General features: G+C 35.5%; 1 protein-coding gene across 4 annotated transcripts in view; it reads right to left on the bottom strand.

Annotated features, from left to right (window-relative positions):
• The window catches only part of CDH12 (cadherin 12), a 783,460-nt gene extending 760,990 nt beyond the window's left edge, over positions 1-22,470 (bottom strand). For all 4 annotated transcript variants that reach the window (XM_054687850.1, XM_054687851.1, XM_054687853.1 and 1 more), the window contains exon 1: positions 21,700-22,470. The gene's annotated coding sequence lies outside the window, so the exon portion shown is untranslated. The remainder of the gene's footprint in view (positions 1-21,699) is intronic.
• Between the last annotated feature and the right edge of the window lie 1,949 nt (positions 22,471-24,419).

The following is a 24,419-nucleotide window of genomic DNA, read 5'->3' as shown; positions in this document are numbered from 1 at the left end:
CGAAAGCCTCTTTTTTCTCAATGAATTTCCATCTTATTGATATTTACTCTCATGAAGAGACTTAAGTAGGATGAAAGATTTATTTTACATATGTTTGCATGATAAGGGAAATATGACTTTCCTTCATGTGGACCTGAAAATCAAATTCTCCTCTATTCCAAACATTGTACTAGATAAATTAAGAAAAGGTTTATTTAATGTATTTCTATCTAGAAGCTTATAAATTTAGCAGAATTAATATATATTAACAACTCAACTAGCAAGTAATAGAGTTTTATAGAGATAAAAGATACCTATCACATATATGATTATATACACTTATGTATACACTATATATATTATATATATGTATTTCAAATATCATCATTGTAAATTGTTATTTTAGAGTTTCTTCATAACTCAAAATAATAAATTCTTAAAATCCAGCTCAATTAGACATTTAAATTTTAACTGCTTTATACTTGGTGATTGATTTTGGGGGGACTGTAGGAAAAGAAAGAGTCAAGGCACATGATGAATATTACCTATGGCATAAATGAATCCTAATAAGAATGCAAATATTCACTATCTCCTTATATGACTTTAAATATGATGACTAGTTCTACTTTTCTATTTTAAATGAAAAAATATCCATTTATGAAAATTTAATAAAGAGGCAGTTTCTGCCTTTATTTTTCTCCTTCATTTCAAATTGAAGTTAGCTCCCTGCCTTCTCCTATATTTTTAAGCTATGTTTTTATACAACTTTTGTTATATTTCATCCTTTCAATTATTTTCTGAGTGGAAAAAAGTGCTGAGATTGTGGGTGATAGCCCAAATTGTCCTTTGAATGGAAACTAATGTGAACCATATTTAAATTTAACCTTAAAATCTAGTGCAATTAGTTTGTGTTATATTAATTTAGTTTTAATGATTTTACTAGAGAGAATTTAAAAAAAACTATACATTTGTCACTCTTCTCAAATTTATATGTACTCTTATGTACAGTGAATCACTGTTACATATTGTATATGATTAATATTAAAATTTAATAATCAAAATATATATATACTATAAACAAAATGCAAACAGCGTAAGTTGCATTTTACTAATTGGCCAAATCCATTATTTTTCCTTAAATCATGTATTTCATATAATTGGTATAGTCTATTATAGCTCACTTCAGGCTTAACTGAATGCCTACTACATGCTGTATTTCTTGATTAAAAAATAAATCATCCCTATGAATTCCTTCAAGTGATTATATTTGAAGTTGAGAAAAATCAACAAATCAAACATGTTATAAGGTAAAAAAGAGAAGGTGGGTAGGACTCAAGGAAGATTTTCTTAGAAAATGCTTCATTGAATATTTGAAGGTGAGTGTGTATTTGCATAGGAAAATGGGAGCCAGACAAAGAAATGCTGTATAAGCAAAAGGAAAGAACATAGGGGTGTGTGTGTGTGTGTGTGTGTGTGTGTGTGTGTGTGTGTGCGCGCGCGCGCGCGCATGTGTGTTTCAAGTGAGTCTGGAAATGTAGATGATTGAATGCATTAATTATGATTTTTAAGATCTCAAGCTTTATAGGACAGAAAGTATACTGAAGAGTTCAAGTGAAAGCAGTGTAGTTAATTCCTCCTTAATAGATTACATTAGCTATATCTCAAAAGATAAGTTATGATAAGAAGATCAATGAAGGTAATACCTAAATGTGTGTGGGGGAAATAACTATAGCCCATATGAAAGCAACAGTAAATAGGAATATCTTTGAAGATATTTAAATTTTAACTTCTCTAAACTTTGTGATTGATTTTGTAGGGGGATTGGGGGAGAATAAAGGGCCAAGGAGACTCGCTGGTTACAGATTTACATGACTGGATATAAGAGGTTATTACAAATAATGGTGCAAAATTTTAGAGTTATAAATCATATCGAAGAGGATGGTCATTGGCATCAAAGCTACAACTGGCTTCTGGCCTCATCTATTTTACTTAATAGTTTTGTGACCTTGCCATTAAATTTATACCTCTCAAAGTCTTGGTGTCTTCATATGGAAAATGGAAAACCTAACTGCTCAGAGAGTTATTGGAATATTAACTGTGATGATATATGAAAAGTACTTAGGATAGTACTGACATTAAGTAAATATTAAATACAACCAATGTGTTTGTAAATATTGGGGGTAAATACAGGGGTAATAGTAGCACTACATTTCAACAAAATATGAAGTTCAAGGAATTGGTCAGTGCTTAAATTTTCATTTGCAAATATGCACAAACACATGTTCATTAAAATCATTATATTGTTGATTTTTCTCAGAAAGAATGTTTGGCATGAGACAAGAGTTGTAGGAATTGAAGATATTATATAGGTCTCAATGAGAGACACACACAAAGGATAATACAGGTATTCATATATAAGGGTAATGAATTGTAATACTTTAATAGTATGAATTGTCAATCATTACAAAGGATTGTAAATATATTTAAAGTGATTAAAAATAATACTACCTTTTCTTTCCTTTATTCTGCAATTTCTTTCAATCCTTGACAAAAATATAGTTTTTGAGGAGACCCAGGGTCAATTTTGAGGGATAAGAGCAAACATCTCAGTTATTAACATTTTTACACAGATAATTTTTATATGAGATTTCAGAGGCCAAACATATCCTAATTAAATATATGATAATTATCCTTTTACATTTGATGAAGAGCTTCAGTAGCATTCACGTATTATGTTTTAATTTCAAGACCACTCTGTTTTTAAATAAGCAAATACTATATTTTCAAAATTCCTTTTCCTCTTGAAAATATATTTTCCATGCAATTGCTCTATAACTGTTAATTAATTCAGATTTTGTGACTTTTTTCCCCTAATCTGGAAGAACTACTTTTTAATAGTTGCCCAAATAGATGCAGTTTAGTTTGGATTGTGAGTTTAACTTTAGCTGAAAACTAGATATAAAGCTTCACAAAAACCAAGTATATGGGGTATAGACTTAATGTAACAAGATCCAGAATAAGTCCTATATTCCTGAGACTATCCCATGATGGATGGTGCTGGTGGTACACTGCTTGGAGGGCAATGCAAAGACCAGAAAACAAAATAGACCCATTTGCTTTCATCATTTAGACCAGACAACTGTGCTTGCACATAATTGAGACTCAGTGAAAATGCTGTTTGCCCCAGACATTGAGAATCAGAACAGGTTTAAAGTGCAACTCATATAAAATTGGCGATGTGAAGATCATATTACAATTAACACAACAAACTCTTATTGTTAAAGAATTGACCAAGTACCTCATTACAAATTGTGTAACAAAATATTTTCACTTTAATCATCAAGAATTGGTAAAGTCAGAGTTGGTAGTACATGGAAAACATTATTTCAGGAAACAAAGGAACAGTAGGTTATAGTGTATCTGACTTGATTTATTTCAAACTTTCCAGTACTTGAAATGTTCTCTGGGGGAATAATTCCTCTTTCAAGGACATATAACTTCCAAGTGCCAAGTTTTTTTGTCTGTTTGGTTGGTTGCTTTTTGATTTTTTAGGTAACAGTCATATTATATTATATAATGATTCTATTGTCATTTAACTAAATCAATATACATTAAGATACACCAAGATTCCACAGTCACTTTGCAAAATCCCCTTTTTATTGACCAAGTAGACAATGTCATAACACATGGCTATCTTCATAAATCAAGTAAAACCATCAAGAAATAAATTTCTCCTAAAATACAGCTACTCCAGATACAACATGCAATCATCCTTTCTGGTTTTGTTTTGAACCAAAGGACATGGCCCTCCATTAACTCTGCACTCAGTTTCCCCAGGAGAAGTGCCAGCCAGCATGACCATCAGATGTTTTAGTTAATAATAATTGACCTTCAACTAGTGAACACACCGTGTTGTTGCTTTTTTATTGCAATTTATAACTGCAAGACTTGTCATTCATTAGTCAAACCTCCTCACATTTTCAAAAAGGTGAGTGATTTGCATCAGAACCAATTTTGCTGTGTGGGTTAAGGAAAAGGGAAACAAAATCCAATACCTTCATTTCAGATCTTGTACTTTGAAAGCTAGACTGCTGATGCTCAGAGTACACAATGGGAAAATAAAATAACTAATTTATATTAATTATAGGGAAGACCAGAATGACAAGATATTTGCAGAGAAAATTCAAGTACTTAATTAATTTGACCTTGACACTAAAAAATGTTTCCAAGTAGAGCTCTCCTAGGTATGCAGTAATTAAGTATGTTAATTGTAATGAGCACATTTATTATAAAAACTGATGTACTCTTTCACCATGATTTTAACACAGGTGTAGTTTAAAAGTTCTCTTTTCTAATTTCACTACTTGTCAACACAAAACCAAGAAAAGTGTCAACATAACCCTGATTAAACGACATTGTACTCATTTTATAGATGTCACAACTCAATAGAAAAATATTGGAAGAGACAATCCATTGATTATTTTATTTTAGGGACATAGTAAAAAAACTGCAATTCTTTTCAACAATATATATTTTCCTATCTTACTATCAAGTATTCCAAATGATCAATTTTTATACAGTACTTTACAAAAAACGAGCCACTTGACAAACAATGGGGAAGGGAAGGAAAATGAGTTTGGCAGATGGAATATGTCCAGCTCACTCATCATTTTATTTACAATGTGGAAAGAGAGACTGAAAATTCTAGGTGCTCGATAAAGGGATGATTACCTAAGAAAAGCATTAAAACGTCGAGCATTATGTGACAACGTAGGTAAAAGCATACACTAGATTCGCTAACAAGAAGTATTCTGAAAGAATTAGAATACAAAGGGGTAAATGCTTATAGGAAATATGTTTTAATTAAATAGTGTTTTAAAATAAGAGGGTAATGCACCATACTCCTTGAAAGATAATGTGTTGTATGGAAGAGAATCCTAAGGAACCAAGTTTAACAGGGATGACAATGTTGTGATAGGAAGAAAATGTATTAGATGAAAAGAATCTCAATTATGGGTCCCTAAGAATAGTTTATTTTGAAAGAAAAATCTAGAAGAAAGAAAGAAGAATGAGAGGGAGTATGCGAGGTGGAAGGAAAAGCAAGGAAGGGAAGTCGCTATGGAATATAAGCTTAGCATTTCAGCAAATGAAAGAGCAATGAATGTGCTCATAAAATAAAGAGCTGCACAGTCTTATAATAAAATTTGCATTTCTATTTAGCAAAATAGTTTAATGGGAAGAGATTTTGAAGATTTCTCCTGCAAGTATGTGTTAGTCCTCTGTTAAAATGCACAACTCTTTTAGAAGAACACTCAATATGAATCTAATTATATTATTACCATTCCAATATCCCTGTCCTACTTTATTCATACATTACATACTTAATTTCTTTTACTGTTTTAGAATGAAAATTCTTGGTCTGTTATATTTTCTAGTTTTCCATTTCCAGAATGTGTATAACAGTGCGAAAACGATCAAATGATTAATAGATTTATAAATTATTGAAAACAAGAATGTCCTATAAGAATGATTACAGATGTGAAGCAGCATTATAAAATACATTAATATTTCAAAGGTACCCTACCATTTACTTGGGGAGTTAAACATAACTTGAACAGTCATCTATTTTATGAGTAAAAATATAACTAAACATTCATGTGTTCTTTGCATCAGGGCTATATCAAGGAGAATAATTTTACTAATAAGGAGATTAGACTTATTCAGTTATCATTCATTTGTTGTCATTATCTCTGTGTGAAAACAATAATTTTAAATGGCATTATTTTACCAGTAACCTATTTCTGGCAAGGGGATTATATCTGCACTCATATATAGGATCTTTCACTAACAAAGTAGTAGGTCTACCTTCCTTTACTCTACACTTAATTATTTCAGAGTCTTCCCAGTGGCCTAGGGGTTAAATCTCAGCACTATCACTGCTGTGACCTGAATCAATCCCCAGCCAGAAAGCTGGCCCACACGGTGCAACAGCAAACCTCTCCTGTCTCTCCCACTGCTTCCCTAGCAGTGTATTTCAGTAAATTCACCTGTTTTGCTCCCCTATCTGTCTCTGATGAATCTTCTCATCCCATACCTCTGACCTACACCCCAGTTCTTCTACACAAAATGAAAGAAAAAAAATTTAAATAAACTCTTATTTCTCACTCATACAAAGTCAACTATGGACCTGGGCAAATCTCCAGGACAGATATCTCAATGTGATACATCAGCAGTTCACTTCCAAATCAGCTCATGCTTTCTCAGTACTGATTGGAATGGCAGTAGCAGAAGAATGGGAGAATAAAGAAGACTCAGCCATTAACTTTTCCTACAGAGACATAATTGGCCTTTCAGTCAAATTTCATTCGGTCAAATTTTAGTGGTAAACTAAGTGAGAGTCCAGAGAACTTCAGTGTTGCCGGATTCTATGAGCTTCCTTCATTCTCAGAAAGAAAGGGTGAGATCTTGGCCAACTATACTAATGTCTGCATGCCAAGTGTATGTTTTTATTTTCTGCTTCACAAGAATTTATATGAACAGTGCACTCTATGAGAGAAAGCTTCAAGTGTAGTAAGAATGCCTGGGAGGCAGGAAGACATGTGAACTAAAAAAAAACAATTGTGGGACTCTTCTGTGACATCAGGTGATTATTCAAAGACATAATGAGAAAGGTCGGGGATCTCTGTAATGAAATGCTCCACATTCTATTATAGGGAGTTCTGGAAACTAAGGTCAACCTATAACTGATGAAGTCCCATCCACAGAGGACACTGTTACTATTGCAACTATTTTCCTTGAGAACTTCATGATTGTGATTTATCCAGGTTAATTTTCTTAAATTTCTTATTTAACTTCTTTAGCACCATCAGAGTCATCATTTATCAGGTTATGTGACTTAGGAGCTAAATAATAATTTAGCATAAAGTACCATGGAGAAAAGGACTTTTGTTTTCATGGCTTTCTGCACAGTGCTACATACAGGGCCTGGCTTACATTAGATTGCTAGATAAATGCTTACTGAAAGAAAGAAAGAGGACCTCCCTGGTGGCTCAGGGGGTTGAGACACAACCTGTGAAGCTATCAGCAGCCTCTGCAGCATGAGTACAATCCCCAACCAGAGAGCTACCCACAAAGCACAGCAGACCTCTCCTGACTCACCCGCTGCTCCCCTCAGCAGTGTACTTCGGTCAATCTGCCTGTTCTGTTCCCACTCTGTCTCTGGTGAATCCTCTCACCCTCCACACTTCTGGCCTATTCCTCAATTCTTGTATATATAAATAAATAAATCTTAGAAAAAAAAGAAATTGAAAATAAATATGATCTTGGGACATCAGATTCAATACAAATAATCTCAAATACATGAAGATAAAATTTCTAAATTTAAGAACATTGATAGGTTATCCTGACTGGTGCCATATGTGAGATGAACATTTTTTATTATATATATTTGTACAATAAAATACCAATGCCAATAGGTTGTTGATATTTTAGTCATTTAAAATATAATAAAAGATCACAACATATTCTCCCACATACATTCTGAATAAATTGTAGCGTTCATCATTTTATTACATATTGTTCTCTGTTATTGCTTAATGTATACTACGCCACAGAGTAAAACCAGAAGATCAAATATAATAAGCTATGAAACAAGTAAATACAATTTCCATGAAGAGTGCACTTAGATGTTGAACCATAGGATTATCATGTTAAGAGGAAGCTTAATTTTTCTATTTTCTTTATATGGTAGTTAAATATAGTTCGAAGGGGGTGTGTTTGTATGCCAGAGTGATAAGAAATAGTCCTGCTGCACAGTGCTATTTCAGCTTGTTGAAGTTGGGAATATGTCTCATAGATTCCCCTTCCAGATGGTTCTGGTGAGAACTGAACAGAAGCACAATTTGGAAGACAGAAGTGAAAGGACAAACATTATTGGCAAAAACCATTGTGGACAGATATTTATTTAATGGATAGGGAAGCCAGTGGTGGAAAGGCAGTATTTCTTGTTCTGCTGCTATAGTCCTCAGCCTGGTAAATGGTCAGTCTGTTGCACAGTAGCCTCAGCCCCAATCACCTCTATTTTCTTGGTTGCAGACCCACAGAGGCAGTTGCTAAGTGGAGGCAACTGCTTCTCATAGACATCTGCTTGGGCACAAGTCATGCCTCAGCGTCCCAATGTGCTCGGATTGTCAGATTTATTTGCCAGCTGTGACTTTTCTATCTCTGCTAGTGCTTGAAGCGGAATAGTTAGCGGATTTTCTCTGATCCCCAGTTTCCCCCTTCCAGGTTGTCACTTCTCAGTTCAGCCCCCAATTGTGATAATTCATTTTGAAGATGAATCCCTTGTGCTCATGAAATGCAATCAGTTCTGCTTCCATGACTAGACCCAAATGAATACACTGATTCAACAATTAATTTTATCAAGAGTGAAGCACAATTCCACCTTGCAGTAGAGAGTGTGCTATCCAATGCACAGGCCCTCCAAAATTCCTATGTTGAAATCTTAACTCCCGAAGCAATGATACTAGGAGGTGGAACCTTTGGGTGGAACTCTTGAACCAGGTTAGTATCCTCCTAAAAGAGCTCTCATAGAAGTCTTCTGCCCTTCTACCATGTGAGAACAGACAAAACCAAACCTTTAACTAACTCCAAAAACCTGACTAGAGAATTGAGGTTACCAGGGGCAGGAGGGGAAGGGAAAAAGACAAAGTGGGGAGGGAGACAATGGACCATGGTAGAGGACCTGGGGATCCTTAGTGGGTGGGTGTGGGGTTGGAATAGACACCTGAAGGGTGTGCCCATACCTTTATGCCATATACAGTGTTAAAAACCAGTGTTTTGTCAATAAAACATAACATTTCCTTCCACTTCCCTCTCTCTTTTTCTGGACTCACATACTTTTATGTTTCTATGTCTAATTTACATTTGAAAAGACATACCTCCCGGAATTTAACAAACTCCAATTTGCTGTAAGTCAACTTAGTAACAAACACATAGACACATAAATAGACACTTGTTTGTACACACGTGCTCATCCACATGCAGGTCATACTTTCACCTTGGTTTGTAAATGACTGAACACTTATGAGTTTAAAGGGTAAATTACATGAATATTAAATGCCAAAAGAGCAGCAAGCAGAGATAATTTTTACCTTGTTTACCCTCCACTATCATTAAGAGGGAATCTTACGAACAATAAAGTTGAAACGCTGATTTCAATTCATCAAGTGCAATTGAAACCACAAAATTACTGTCACACAAAAACTACAAGAAACTGAAGTAGTGTAGACACCTCTCTTCATGCTATAAAAATGCAGCCACATTTCTCTCAGTATAAACAAATATATAAGATGATTCCATTGTTTCTTTTTCTTTGAAAAAACTCACAAGGACTTTGTGTTCTCATGCTAATGTATGCTCATGTCATCTCATAAAAAACAAAAGTCCTAAGAAACCTGGAGTAATTTGGTCATTCATTTATTTTGATATACCAAATTTATTTACAAATACATAGCTTGTGCTTACCATGTGCTAGTCTGCCAGATACTGTTCTTCTCTCCTGAGATTTATCAGCACACAAGGTGTAAAGATCCCTGTTTTCCAAGTATTTACATTCCAGTAAGGAGAGGTGGCAATAGCATCATAAACATAATATGGAAAAAGAAAAATGTAGAGCAGGAGAAATGTGCGCTATTAGATAGAGCAGCATGGATGGACTTCAGAGAGAAGGGGGTATGTCATGCAGACTCTAGAAGGCTGCTAGCCAAGTAGGTATCTGGTAAACAGCATTCAAGTCAGAGGAAATGACATGCAAAGATGGGAGGAAAGTCTCCTAAATTTCAGGGGAAACAAAGAAAAGAATTGAGACAGCATCAGGAACAAGGGATATAGGGAGAGTACATCAGAAATAAAATGAGGTGGCACAAATCACACAGACCCTTGGCACTTCTGTGGTAAACAGGAAGCTCCCATTTGTTTTTAAACAGAGAGATGACATGACCTCACAGGTTTTTAGAAATGACCCAGGGCTAATGTTAGAAGGTTAGAGGCAAGGTGAGGGTTATGAGATACTACAGTTACTACTACTAAAGTCATGGGAGAACCATGAACTGCTGAGAATTGATACAATTTTACATACACTTTGAAAAAAAAAAAGTATGATTTCCTGAAAGATTAAACATACAATGTGAGAGATATAAAGGCTGTATGAGAAGTGAAAAATTTTATCTTGAATAAATAATGAAGATAGGGCTTATCAATAGACATGGTAAAATCTGAGAATAGGATACATTTGTGAGTGAACACCAGGAGTTCATTTGGGAGATGTGAATTTGTGATATTTATTAGATACCCAAGTGTATCGTATGCCAAGAAAACAGTTGGGTATTGGAGACTGGATTTTGGGAGATCCAAGTTAAGATATATATTTGAATTTGTCAACATATGGTGTTTAAAACTATGAACTTGGATTGGATCACACTGTGTGTGGGTGTAGACAGACATGAGAAAACCAAAGGGAAAAGGAAGAAACCAGCAAATCAAAACAAGAAGAATCATTAGTGAGGTAGAAGGTAAAGCCAAAGGTGTGTAGGCGTTTAATAATTTGAATTTTAACAATGTATTCAGGAAAGAAAATAACAGGTCAAGTAGTAATTAAGTAAATTGAAGACAGAATAATCTACTTTATATCCATGCATTTATCAGTTGGCAGAAGATTCTAGAAGAATTCTTCAAAAACAATTTGTATGAGCAGTTATCTCAGGAAGTGGGTAACAGGTAAGCAGGAAGGGAGATGTTGATTTTAGTTTAACACATTTAGCAATAACTCATTTTCTGTGCCATGCGCAGACATTACACTACACTTAAATAAAACATGAAAATATACTTAGACAAAAAAAATAACAATCATCATCTAGGTGACAGAATATATCAGATGGCAATGATGAAAACACCACACAAGATATATCTGGGGAAAAAAATTCCTCAAAATAGCATCCATGGACCTATAACGGAATCCCAAACTGTTAGTCATTACTGGGATTAAATATTATCTCCAGATGGTTTCTTTTAAAACGTAAACATGTCACCTGAAATGATGACATTAAGTAAGTAATCTCAAAACCATTCTGAGTGGCAGATGGCTAACATTATTATATGTACAGTGCAAAGAACAAGCTGGGATGCACCATAAGGGAGAAAAGATTGTTCTGTGACTCTGTGAACAAGGGTGAAGACAGGTTGTAGAACTGCAGAGGAGGCTGCGTATTCCAACACAAGGCTGTCTGTGACAGATAGGACTTTGTGCAAAGAAGTTCTGAGCTGCCATTAACCATGATCAAGACTAAGCATAGTCAAGGACCAGAGTAAAGTTCAAGTACCTGTGAGTAAAGATCATGATCCTCTGATTTTCCAGGCCAGGGGTACATGATAAGTCAGGAATAAGGCAAACTATCTCTAGAATGTTAAGCTTCAAGGTGAGTGATTGTCTCAGAACTGAAGATGAAATTCCACAATAAAGTTGAAAATATTCAAATACTGGATTATTCAGTAGGAGATGGAGATAAAGTTGAAACTATTACATGAAATGAAAAGGGATGGGGACGAGCCTATGAGTTGTCTTGACATTTTTGTAATTAGCTATCAAAAATCCCGTGATTTCTGTCATAGTAAAATCTGCAGTGTGGCTTTCTAAAATGCATTTGCAGAATGAATAAGCCAAACAAGATGGGAATTTCTTCATACATTCTGTACTGTTTTCACTATCCTTTCATCTACCAGAGACAGACATGCATATTTTTGTTTGTTTTTCACAAAGAGCACTTTAGATCTACATTTTTAACCTAAAATTATCTCCTTACTTTCATGGAACTGGAAAGTCTTCTTGGCATTAAAGAATGGAAGAATAAATGTATTTACAAAAATTGGTTAAGTAAACCTTCATGAAAATATCTTGGCTGTGTGTTAAAGTTATTAATCATAGCTTAGTGACTTAGAAGCAAAATCTAATAAATTTTCAGGCTAGTTTTCTGTGAATCCACAATACTGGAGAATTTTTCTCAAGTCTATTTGTAAAAACACTCATAACTTACTAGTTCTCCATGGTGACATGAACTAATGGGCCATCTTTAAATAAATTCACTTAGAGATCCAGAATATAGCACAATGCTCTTTTTCTGTAGTGCTATAAAATTAGCATTAAACACAGAAGAATTCACCATTCTTCACCTCCCCCATGTTGTCATCGCTATACCGTAAATCACAGAACAAGAATAAATGAAGTTGTTTTCTTCTTGTCATTCATGTTTCATAGCCTTCTCTATAGTGTAGAAGTATTTCATTTTTAGGAAGGATTAATGCCAAAAGTGTTTATTGCCTTCTATCAGAAACATTTAGCTATCTTTAGATGTTCCAGAAGAAGTTGCTTTTAACCTTAGTGCATGAACACACACATGTGTATAGTGATAAACATGACGTGAGGCATCACAAAAATGCTCTCAATAACATTTAAAGTATATTTCCAGTGTATCTTTTAATTTTTTTTCAGATTTCTTAGCACAGACATATGCCTCTAAAGAGACTTCAAAACTAACAGAAAGCAGACATATAAAGGAAGCAATCAGCACACTGGAATTATGAAAGAGATTTTTGGCTCCTCGATATGAAATACGTGATTTTGATGTAATACTTATTTTTTAATTATGATCAGATTCAATGTCCACCAGTCCTCTTGCTCTGTGTGTCTGTGTGTATATTTTTGTATGTGTGCACAAAGAGGGTAGATGGTAAACGTGAATATAATATTCAGTATACTTAATGATGGAAACCAGTCCACAGGTGTTCTCTCTTGCATCAAGGAAAGAAAGAAACCAAAACCAATGGATGCACTAACAATGCAAGAAGGGGGTGGGAACAGGGAAGGCAGGGAGAGAGAGGGAGAACAAGAAGGTGAAAAAGAGAGAATGTCTTTCTTTTCAAACTGATGCTCATATCAACTGAATAAGCAGTGATATACTTGTGAGGAAACAGATCCTTAGCTGAAATTTCATAGTTCTGCAGTTATCAGGCATAAAGCTTCATGGACTTGCACACTAAGATTTCTTGTAATGACTCGGAAATCTACAGGAACAAGAAAAGGGGCTGGGCTCATTATTTGGATGTGATAACATGACCCACAGGAATGTTAAGGTATAATGGACAACTTCGCTCCCTGCAAATCAAACAGCTCCACAATCCATCATTAACCTAAGTGAGCCTTCGCTTTATTGAAGTAGCCCTCTAAACGAGCAGGTCACAGCCTGTTAAAAAGCTCAGAGATTTGTTAATGTTCCAAGGACTTAGAGTCTATTAGATCAGACTGCCTAAGCATGTACAAAATTGTAGGTGCTTTGGATAGTTAACTTGCTTTAGTATTTATATGAATATTTTAAAGAATAGTATTTGAAGCTTGGTTCACACAGGGCAGGTGCATTTGTGACATTATCACACATAAATGTGCACGTGTCAAGCTGAAAGAGAAGAGTGGATGGACTCTGTAGAGGGATACTCCACAAGAGGAAATAAGTTTCTACTCTAAGCCGACTTTCACAACGCAATTAACTCCATTAGAGAGAATGGAATTTTGAATACTATTCAAATTAAGGTGGTGCAGTTAGAAGCAGCAGCAATTCAGGAAGAATTAGCAATGCCCTTCTGAGGAGAGCTACTGAATTAAACCTTGGAGGGTTTTAAGATTAAGCCATTTAATTGTTACTTCAGGAGCTCCGGACTTTGCAGACACAGGAATCCAGGTGTTAATACGGATTCTCTTCTGCTTCTCTTCAGATAACAAAACAGAATCTCAGAGCCAATTAAGACAAGTCTTTACAGGCTTTTCCCCAATTTTTTAGTGTATCCTGGGAGTTTTTTTTTTTAATTGTAGACACCATGGGGAATCAGGACACTATCCACAGTGAGATAGTATGGAATCTTGATTTGAAAAGATAACTAGTACTCCTCCAAATTTTTCTACCCTAACTTCAAAATGAGTTTTTTGTTTGTTTTGAAGCTGACATTCCTGTTGTGTTCTGCTAATCCCCTTAATCATTTTAATAGAACATAGTTTCAGTACCAAACACAAACACAAATGGCACAACTAATGCTTCTTATATGCCAAGTAACAGGCATAAAAAGTCACATGATCCATAAGGATGTCTCGCTCTCATCCTTAAAGATAAATATCACCATGTAAATTGTCCAAACTCCTTTTATATGTCAATGATTATGTGTCTGTAGCCATTCTTTCATTCATTTATTCATTCACTAATTGATTAGTTATTGAGGGATACTGCATGCCAGGGAATATATCAGGGCTTCTCTCATAAGGTTTGCATTTTATTCTGCAGGCATAAAATATAACACATTATCATGAAAGCTGAGCCAGTCCTATTTGAAGAGAATTAAATATGGATAAAAGTAAAGGTAATTCTTCTGGAGGAGATATTCGCACATAGTGGTTGGAGAATATTGACTGCGAAATAAGGACATTTAAACCAAGATATACATGAATTAAAGGGGGAAAGTGAGTGTGTGCAAAGTCCCTGTGGCAAGGTTGAACTTGGCATCATGAGAAAGAAATTGGAGGATGCAGGCCAAATATTCATTTTAGGCCATAGGTAGTACTCTGGCACTGAGACTGGCTACTCTGCATGAGCTGGCAGGATTGGAATCAAATCTGAAGCAGAAAGACCAGTCTGGAAACTGAGCCAATAGTTGTGAGAGCAAAGGTAACTGTAGGGTAAGTGAATTGATCAGGCTTTTAATGCCACTGGCCTCTATGACTATCACCTGTGCCCTTAATCACGTTCATGCACAAGGCACTTGGGAGTGTGGGCACAGGACATGAGTGCCTGATTGTTGACACATGGAGTATGAGTGTGCACACAAGTGCACAACTGAATTTAGAGGTTGGTATAAAAGCTGCAGCAGCAGTGGCTATAATGAGAGAGAGAAAGAGTAATTTGTGGGGGCTGGGAGGTTCCGATGCCTACTTGCTTCACAGCCCCCCTGCCTGGCATGTGCCCGCTTCCCTGCACGGTGAGCCTGTGGACCTGGTTCCCGACAGAGCACTAAGCCTAAAAATTCCACCGAGGACTCCCATACTTACCCTCTGCCTGAATCGATAGTGAGGCTGCCCTGTGCGTGCTTGAACTACAGAAGCTGTGGTGGCAGTAAGAAGTGACTGGATTAAAGATGTTTACACAATAAATCCATGATGCCAATAGATTCAACAGTTACGTTGAACATGGAGGTGAGGAAGGAGGAATGTAAGACCTCAGAGACGACCCTAAATGTTTAAAAAGTTAAATGAATAACTGTATCATTTACTGAGATGAATAAAATTAGGAATATTAGTATATTTAAGTTGTAATGAGGAGCAGAAACCAGAGTTTGTTTTTAAATAGGTTCTGCTTAATGAAATCATTGGCTGTTGCTATGCACACAACTGCATCCCCCTAAGAGCTAATATGTAGAATCCTTACCCCCACGATGTGCTGGCATTTGGAGATGGGGGCTTAGGGAGGTGATTTGGGTTCAATGCATCTTGAGCAAAGGAGCCTCATGATGAAATGAGTGCCCTCACAAGAGACACGAGAGAGCATATTCCCTCTCTCTATAACAGAATCAAGAAGATATCATGTTGGCACATGGCAAGACAACAGCCCCTAAGGGCCAGGAAGCTCTTGTCATAAACAAATCAATCAGCAACTTGATTTTGGACTCCCCAGTCTTCAGAAATATGCAAAAACTTTTTTGTTCAAGTCACCCATCCTATGTATGGTATTTTGTTCTGGAGATCTGGGTAGATTCCATATTGACATGCAAAGTGGAAATGCCTATTGGGAATTCAGAGATTGAAGTTCTAATGCTCAGCACAGTTATAATGCTCTAATATATAGAAACATAGATTTGGAAGAGGCATTCATATAACGAGTAAACCTGTGCTACTCGGCAGACATCCCTCTTCAGTAAATTTACACCTAGAAAGGTGAATAGGGCCCAGGATTAAGTCTCAGATACCCTGATGATTACTGTTTATAGGTCTGAAGACATAGCATTCAGCAAAGGAAAAATGAGAAGAATTGGTAAAAGAAGAGTAAAATCAGAAGATAATGACAAGCACATAAAAGTAGGATATAATCTGAGGATTAGAATTGCTTAGTACTGGAATTCTGAATTATCAGAGTGTCAGAATTTTGATGGATGAACTTAGATACACTCTTGAAAAATATTCCACATCTTACAGCCAAAAATCTATATTTTGGTGCTGTGTTTTTGTTGTATGATTCTGTATTTCATACTTTTCAAAAGTAATGTCTGTTTGACAGTGTCACTATATATAGAGGTGTGTGCAAACTTCCAGGCTAGGACAGATCACAGACCACATATTTTCATTTATAACCACATTTTCCTCATCGCTGGTGTTCCTGATCACAGACATATAAAATGACTTGTTAAATGAATGAGTGAAATATGAACATATGAAGGTAATAAAAATGTCTTCATAATTTAATATTACTTATATTTAGTACATATAGGAATATGTGTGTGTTAGATTATTTGACACAACTCTAGTTCTCATTGGAATAACCACAATTCTAATACCAGACTTCCTTATATGGTAGAATCTCAGTGGTAACTTTATTCTAGAAGGGCAGTTAGCACAATCATTGCATACTGGTTATCTCACTGTGAGACACTCATCTATTTCAGAAAATTAGTCCAGGCTGATCACTCCTGTCTAGAAAGACACACAACATAAAATCTTGCCAAGAACTTAGTTTTCACTTTTTACTCACAACTCTGTTGACAGTGATTAGGGAAGAGATTTTCAGTAAACTTTTCCTGTTAAATCTGCCTCTAAACACATCCCTTGGAGTAATGGCCATTACTTCAAAAAAAAAAAATACATTGACCCACAAGGTTATAGGTGGACACCTCACTTTGGACATAAAGATAGTAGCTTGTCACCTCAAGCCTTCCTGTATGTATCCTCTCTTCAGAAAACATTCTAGACACATCACACTATTTAATGCAAATGATAGCACAACATTGTTCCAACTGACAAAGTGGAGTGTATTCATGTTAATTTCTTCTAGTTCTCAATATTTACCAAGCATTTGCATCTCTTCAATTACATATAAAAGTATTAGTTTGGATAACCTAATTAGCATCACAATTTAGTTGATTGTTTCCTAACAATCCTTTTGACATTAAAGATACTATTTGAATAACTGCTGCAATGTCAACTATGATAATATATTGTCTTTTGAATACTATTTCTCATGCATTGTTGAAATTAATGACATTTCTAATTGCATCTTCCCCTAATCCTTCAGACATAAATTTTTATCTTAACTAAAAGACCCTAAGTCTAAATTTATTTTCCTTTGTCTTTCCATGATTTCCATCTCATCAATTCACATGTTCAAGTTCCTATATAAAAATAATAACCATCCCAGCAAACTTCCTTTGAGTCTGCATGTCCTCTCTAACTACCTCATTTTCTTTTTTTCTTCACTTCATAATCTTTTGAAAAATGATGGTAATGCTTTCAGCACAACCTAAACTTCACTGATCCTTGAGCCACCAGAAACATTCATGTTATCTAATGAATGTATTCGTGCCACACATAAGTGAAGTTTTCTTTGTTGATGAGTAACCTGAGGACCAAATCTATCCCAATGTGGCAAGTAAATTTCAGCATAAAGAATCCTGGCTTCCTCACTGACTGTGATTAATATTTACAAACCTAGCATCCTATAGTCAAGAAGGCTTAAAGGAAAAGATTTGACCATACTGAGTGTTATCTATTGAATAATATATTAAATCAAGAGTAGAAACCAAGAATCAAAAAGTTAAGTAATATGCCCCAAAGTGGCCATAGATTAAGTCTGGAAATTTGAACTAAAACCACTGTCTGATGCTGAAGTTCTGATTTTTCCACATTACCATGCAGTGAGTCAAGACTTTCATCTTTATATGGAAAAAACAGTTTCGGTATATTACAATTTTCCAGGAAAGAGTAGTAACCCACTCATTAAAGTCTAATCAATCATGCTTATGACTAATATTCTACCATATGGATAAGGTTATATTCACAAGAAGGTCCTAGTATTTAACTATTTCTTTGGATCTTAGAACTAAGTATTAGTTCAGGAATTGATAGGTAAGTGCTATATTTCTCTAAGGACTATCTGTACTTAAATTGTAGTCTAACCTAATCTAACTAAAAGCTTTACACAAATACACATGAGATATACATATTTTAAGAAGAATTTTGCATTGTTCAAATAGCATACCTCTTATATGCAAGGTGATCTCAATCCATTAATAGTGCAATGACTTAAAATATACACAGAGCCAGGGTTGTGAAGGAAAACCATAACCCTTCAGTTAAAAGATAACTGATGCATAGTGAAGATTTTATTTAACCTTTACTACCATGAGTTATTATCAGACACAATGATACAAACCTGAAAGCTCAGTTTATAAAGATAATAAACAAAGAGACCGTTTTCAATAGTTTAACAGGTGCTTATTAATTCAGTGATAATTATAGAATTGAATAAATGAATTCTTGAAACATTCATCCAGGATAAGACAAAAGTAGAAAAACATTAAGTGAAGTATATCACTTATTCAATTTTTGATAATAATGACTTTCTCCTTGTCTTTTCTAAAAATATAATTCCATATTACTAGTCATCTTATCATGTGATGCTTAAAAATAACTTTGAATAAACAATATTGAAATTCAGCACAGGCAAGTAGTATTCACCTTCACACACATATACACATACAAATGCATTTTCCTTTTAAAGTTTGGTGATGATATATCACCCTTTTAGCATAGTAACTCAGAAAAAAAAAAGTATAATTTCCTTAAATCCCAAAATTAAAATGCTTCAAAAAGCTATAAGAATGAAAATTGTTTAGATATCCTGTAGTAGTAGTAAAAGGAAAGATCCCAGTAAAAATCATAAATTTTCATTCCTCATTTAATGATTAAGTTCAAATTAAACTCAACATTTGTCACAACAAAAGGGTGAAATGATTTTGCCTATATTAAATGTAATTAGCACTAATTGGTACCACATTATAAGCAAAATATTAACCATCAATGTATATTGTGCTGACAAGATAGCACAGGATACAACTACTTCCTTTTTTTTATTCCCCATACAATTGTGACCCCCTTATTTTGACCCCAATCCCTCCCCTCCCCCCCCCAGGATACAACTACTTTCAAAGAAGCCATAATTTGTTAAAAGATTAAGGAATAGTACATACCTTAAAGAAGATATCCATGAATACACTTTTCCTTTGAAAGTATGAAAACATTTACAACATAGTCTACTAGTGGGTCATTTTATTACTAAAGTACTTAGATTTGATATTGTTACATCAAAACCTGGTTCACTTCTAAAGAGAATGTCTCTGTGAGTAATGGAATGGCATCTAAATGGCATATGTGTGAAAGCACAGCAACATTTCACATCTCATGTAAGAACAATTTAAACAGACTATTTGCACTTCTTTTTCATCATCAGGAGTGACTTGGTGTCCACGATAGTGCATTTTAAGGGAGAAGAGTGACAGATACATTCTTATCAACCACAAAATGATAAAAGATTGATTGATTTCAACCAATATCCAGATGGTAGCAATAAATGTTCTGCCAAAATACCAGATGCAAAAGATGCTCAATCTACAGGGAACAGTTTTGTGCTCCATTCTTAAAGGATGCAGTCACACATGAAGCATCAGCAGGGATTTTCCCCATAAACTAAGCATGTTTTTTGCTGTGATAGAACATAATATGTCTCATGCCACACATAGAACAACTGACTTCCTCCCCCACCCCATCCCATAGTATTTCAGCTCTTTTTGCAAGAATTATCTAAAATAATCAAACCACTAAGCAGAGCAGTGGATGGAATGAGGTCTAGTAAGAAAAACACTCTTGGGTTGAAAACTTCCCCCTACTGCTTGAAAATGGTATATAGCAGTATAAGTTAAGAATCCAGAAACTGAAGATTTGCAGAAAAGAAAATGGGGAAACACACACACACACAGGGTAAACTTGGAATTAATCCTCATAGTAAGAAATGTTGTACATTTGGATTTTCAAGTTCATATGAAATTTCTTTTTAGTCCAGTAGCTTCTATAGCAAGCACAGGAAAGGTCTCTAGATCCTGTTACCTAACACATTTGATGAGCTGGTTGGTTCATTAGTTAAGTGGAAGCTCCTACTTTGTGTGTGGCTATGATATTGAGCATTCCAAAATAATTCATCAATCAACTGCTTGGAAAGAGTGACCATGTGCCATCCAATTCTAAAGACATTTTCTGCTGATTATTTACAATGGTAATATATATCATGGCAATATGCATAATAAAAATCTAGTTATGTTTCTTTTTAGACATAAAAATGAAGTCATGAAAATTATTCTCAAATTGCTTAGAATCATTTAATCAATGATGCTAAGGAATGGTGAGTTTCAATATTTCTGGAGAGTGTACCTCTCCATATACTTTTCTAAATCTTATAGCTGACCAGGTGTGCTGAAAAGATCAAGCAAACTAACACCTGCTTGGCATGGACGGGTGTTCACATATTGGTCATGTATAGTGTAATCTCAAACTGTAAACACATTTTCAGAACCTACTCTATTTAATTTCTTTCCCCTCACCATGTAAGGTGATTTTCTAGCTGAGCAGTTTGTGAATGAGCTTCAAAATACCTGATGAAAAACTGAGAATCATAAAATGGTCACAAAATCGGCCAAAAGTATGTCAGTTTTCTCTCTAGAGTACAGAGAAATATGTCTAGGAGACATCAAGTACGCTGAACTAAACAGCTTCTGGAGCTACTGTGATTCTGATGCAGGAAGAAACAAATAATGATGAACATATTTATAAAATGCTGAAGGTGTCTTTGAAAGATGATCTGCTATCATGTCCTATATTATGCACATTTCTCACGTTTTACCTGTATCACCAAGTGATTAATACCCTTAAGATAATTTTTAAATGCATCTTACATAACTCATAGCAGATTTGATGATCCGTATCTTCCACTTGTCCCAAATTAGTTATCTGGTAGGAAACTCAGAGGTTGCATACTGAGACACCAGCTATTCAAACATTAAAATTCTTTCACAGTTGTCATTTTTTAATGCAGAATAAAGTTTGAAAATGCCCATGTCTTAAAAATCCGTGGAGAAGGATGAAGAGGTCTTTTGCATTTTAAGAAAATCAGTAAAGACTGATGCTTACCAAAGCTGTTGGCAAATAAAGCATTAATTGTTTTGTGCAAAAAAAAAAAAAAATCAAAAAAAGTCATTTGTAAAATAACCAGTTAAACCCCGAGGATATCTAACTATTTTCATTTAAAAATTTAGACAAGCTAAGTAAGACACATTCGCGGTTACAACATTTCTCTCCCTTCCGTTTTCATTTAACCTCTTGCTCTGAAGACTAGACTTGTTTGCAACTTACCGAAGTTTCCCAAAGCAAAACCACGCAGCAGCTCCTAATTCAGGTGCCAGATCTGTGTGCAGCCTCCTTCGCCTTCTGAATACGCTAGGCAACACTTTATTAATGATGCATGGATTTCTGCGCGTGTAGCCTGAAGCGATCACCCACGATGCAACCCCATCAAAAAAAGGAAGCCTTACCTGATGGCAGAAAAAGGCAGCCAGCCGCAGGAGCAGCAGCAGCAGCAACGGCAGCAGCGATGCAACCACCCAGCTTTGCAGCGAAGGTGAGAACCTCTCCTTCCTTAGCTCTCTGCCCTGCCTTTTTCTTTCTAAATCACTGTAGCAACAAACTGCCTTGCCTCCTGCACCCCCCTTTCATGCACAGAAGGTTCTCCACGCCGGGCAGCCCGTCCCCAGCACTTTCTTCCTGGAAGAGGCTGCCTCTCTTCTCAGAAACGCTTGGACCCCAGTCCGTGGCTCCCTCCACGTTTACCCTTCAGATCAATAACGCTCACGGAGCGGCTGGAGCTCAGCTGCAGCGGGGAGCCGGGAGCCAATGGGGGCCAGGATTCCCTCGCAGTCATCTCCCCGCCCTCAAAACAAAACGCAGCGTGCCTTTGACACATCATGGAGTTGTGAAAACTAATTGAATCCCATATTTGAAATTTGTCTTGTTTGTTCTTTTTCCCCCCTAGCGTTCATTGCACGATGCTTTGAACGCATCCAAGGGCTGCACAGCCCTCTGAGCTCTCGTTAAACGCACTTAGCAGAGGGTGAAGACTGGGCGCTGAGAAAGTGATAGCACCTGGGTGAACACCTGCAGCTTCGGTGGGGAAATGCTTGAGGACAGGTGGAAATCAGCGATCTAGCAGCTGAGAGGCACGAGGCTTGAGTTCTAGTCTTCCCTCTGTTAAGTGGCTTGATTCTTTTATTTTGTGGAAGAAAATAAAGTCTGTTTTACCTGAAAGTCGTCACTTTCTTTAAATATTGGCTTAATTGATTAGCTGATTAGCTGCTAATTGAGGATAGTAATCTTGTTCAAGCAACCTCTAGCTTCCAGTCCTTTCTGTGCTGATTGAACTTGGTCCAGACACTGTGAGGAAGTAAAAAAGTGGTCAGACTATTTGCCTGGTGAAACTGTGGTGTTTATATAAGTTTTTTTTTTTAATTATAATTTATTTTAATGAGGAAAAGTATTAGTGATTGCTTGTAACTTCATAGAATATTATAATGATAAAAACATCTTACAGTGAAATGTAATGCTACTGAAAACAGTAACTATTTCTTCCCAAATCACGACACATGCTTTATGAATGAGGATCTTTCTTTGCATTTCTGTTGGTTTGCAACCTTGAGAGTTTACAGGGGAAATAGGAATCTGCCCAGGAACCCATTAACATCCAGTGCAAGCAGATACCAAAGATAGAGCTAGACCAGGCCAAATTGGGAGGTGGCAGCTTTAAGGAAATTTACATAAGCATTTTCCTAGGTAGCTGCAAGATGAGTACTTCTTCTTAACACCTTTCAGAATCTTAAGATAATATTAAATGTCCTAAGGTCAAAGGGAGGGTTCATCCATGAATACAATACAGTTTGTTTCAATGATACCTTGTTCTCTGAAAATTCAGTCTTTGGAAACAGAGTTTAGAATATGGGTGCAGAGACAGGAGAGGATTAAGTTGCTCAGGTCAATTCTCTAGGGTCAGCCTGTGGTCACATCCTCCACTTAAACTCTTGCAACAATTTCACTATTGAAGTGTTAAGTATTGAATAAAAAATATGTGCTTAAATAAGTTCATCTGGAGCTATTTACTTTCCCTTCAAGAATCTAAGTCACTTTATCATTTTATGTCAAGAATGCAGCGATATTTGGGATAATAATTTAATCTATGTCAAAATTCTCAAGTACAAAATCTCTGTGCAGTTAAAAATATGTATAAATTTGAGTAGGATTGGTAGCTCACACTGCACAAATAAGAATGTCTTTTCAATGTCACTGTTGAATAAGAATAAAATTAATGTGTCTTTCTGAAATCTTTTTGTTCCACTGAAGTAATACAAGTGGGTTGATGCATGTGGTGTAGCCAAGCTTTGTGTGTCTTGACAAGCTGAAATAGCTTGGGGAGACTTTACAAACCAAACAATTTTGTTGCCTGTCCATCATGTGAAGGAAGCATGGAAAAGTATAATATTTACAGGACTACATGCTGTGGCACTATAAAAAGGTTAATGCTAACTTTATTCTAACTCATTCATGTAGCCAATAAAATTTTATTCAGGACTTTCTTTTGCTAAATATAGTCATCTGTCTTCTTTGAAGAAACAAAAAATATGTGCTCATAAGAAGAAAAACATTAACATGGCTTAATTCTTATTTTTACAATAAAAGTTATTTTTTTGATTTTTTTATCACAAATAACAAGTCAATAGATACAAAACATCTATTTTGTTTTATAAGTCAATGGTTTTCAATCCACGATCCTTAGACCAGTAGCAAAGGCAGCACCTGGGAAATTAGAGAAAAGGCAGCATCTCAGGCCCTATCCCGTTTCTGTTGAACCAGAGCTTCTGAAGTGGTATCTAGAAATATATTTTAATATTCCTTCAAGTAATACAAATTAACACGCAGGTTTGAAAGTCAGTTCTGTAAGGCAGAGTTTAACAGTTGCCCCAAACACCTATGGCCCCAACCCTAAAATATTAATTCTCTGCCCCTTTTGGAAAAACCTGTTAACCTCTGCCTAGTCTACTATAATGTGTGTTACGTGATTAGTACAGATGGCAAGAGTTGAAAAAGAACTAACATTTGAAACTGGGGTGGACAAGAAAAGATGAATAAAATCAGTGTGTTTTGGAATAAATTAAAAATGATAATGCAGTCAATTAAATTGGTGTTTGTTTTTTTTTTTAATATTTTT

This window comes from Talpa occidentalis, unplaced genomic scaffold, assembly GCF_014898055.3.
Source record: "Talpa occidentalis isolate TD23 unplaced genomic scaffold, MPIMG_talOcc4v2.1 talOcc4.6, whole genome shotgun sequence".
NCBI lineage: Eukaryota > Metazoa > Chordata > Mammalia > Eulipotyphla > Talpidae > Talpa > Talpa occidentalis.
Note: the sequence above shows the minus strand (reverse complement) of the source record. Positions and strands in the feature narration are given on the sequence as shown.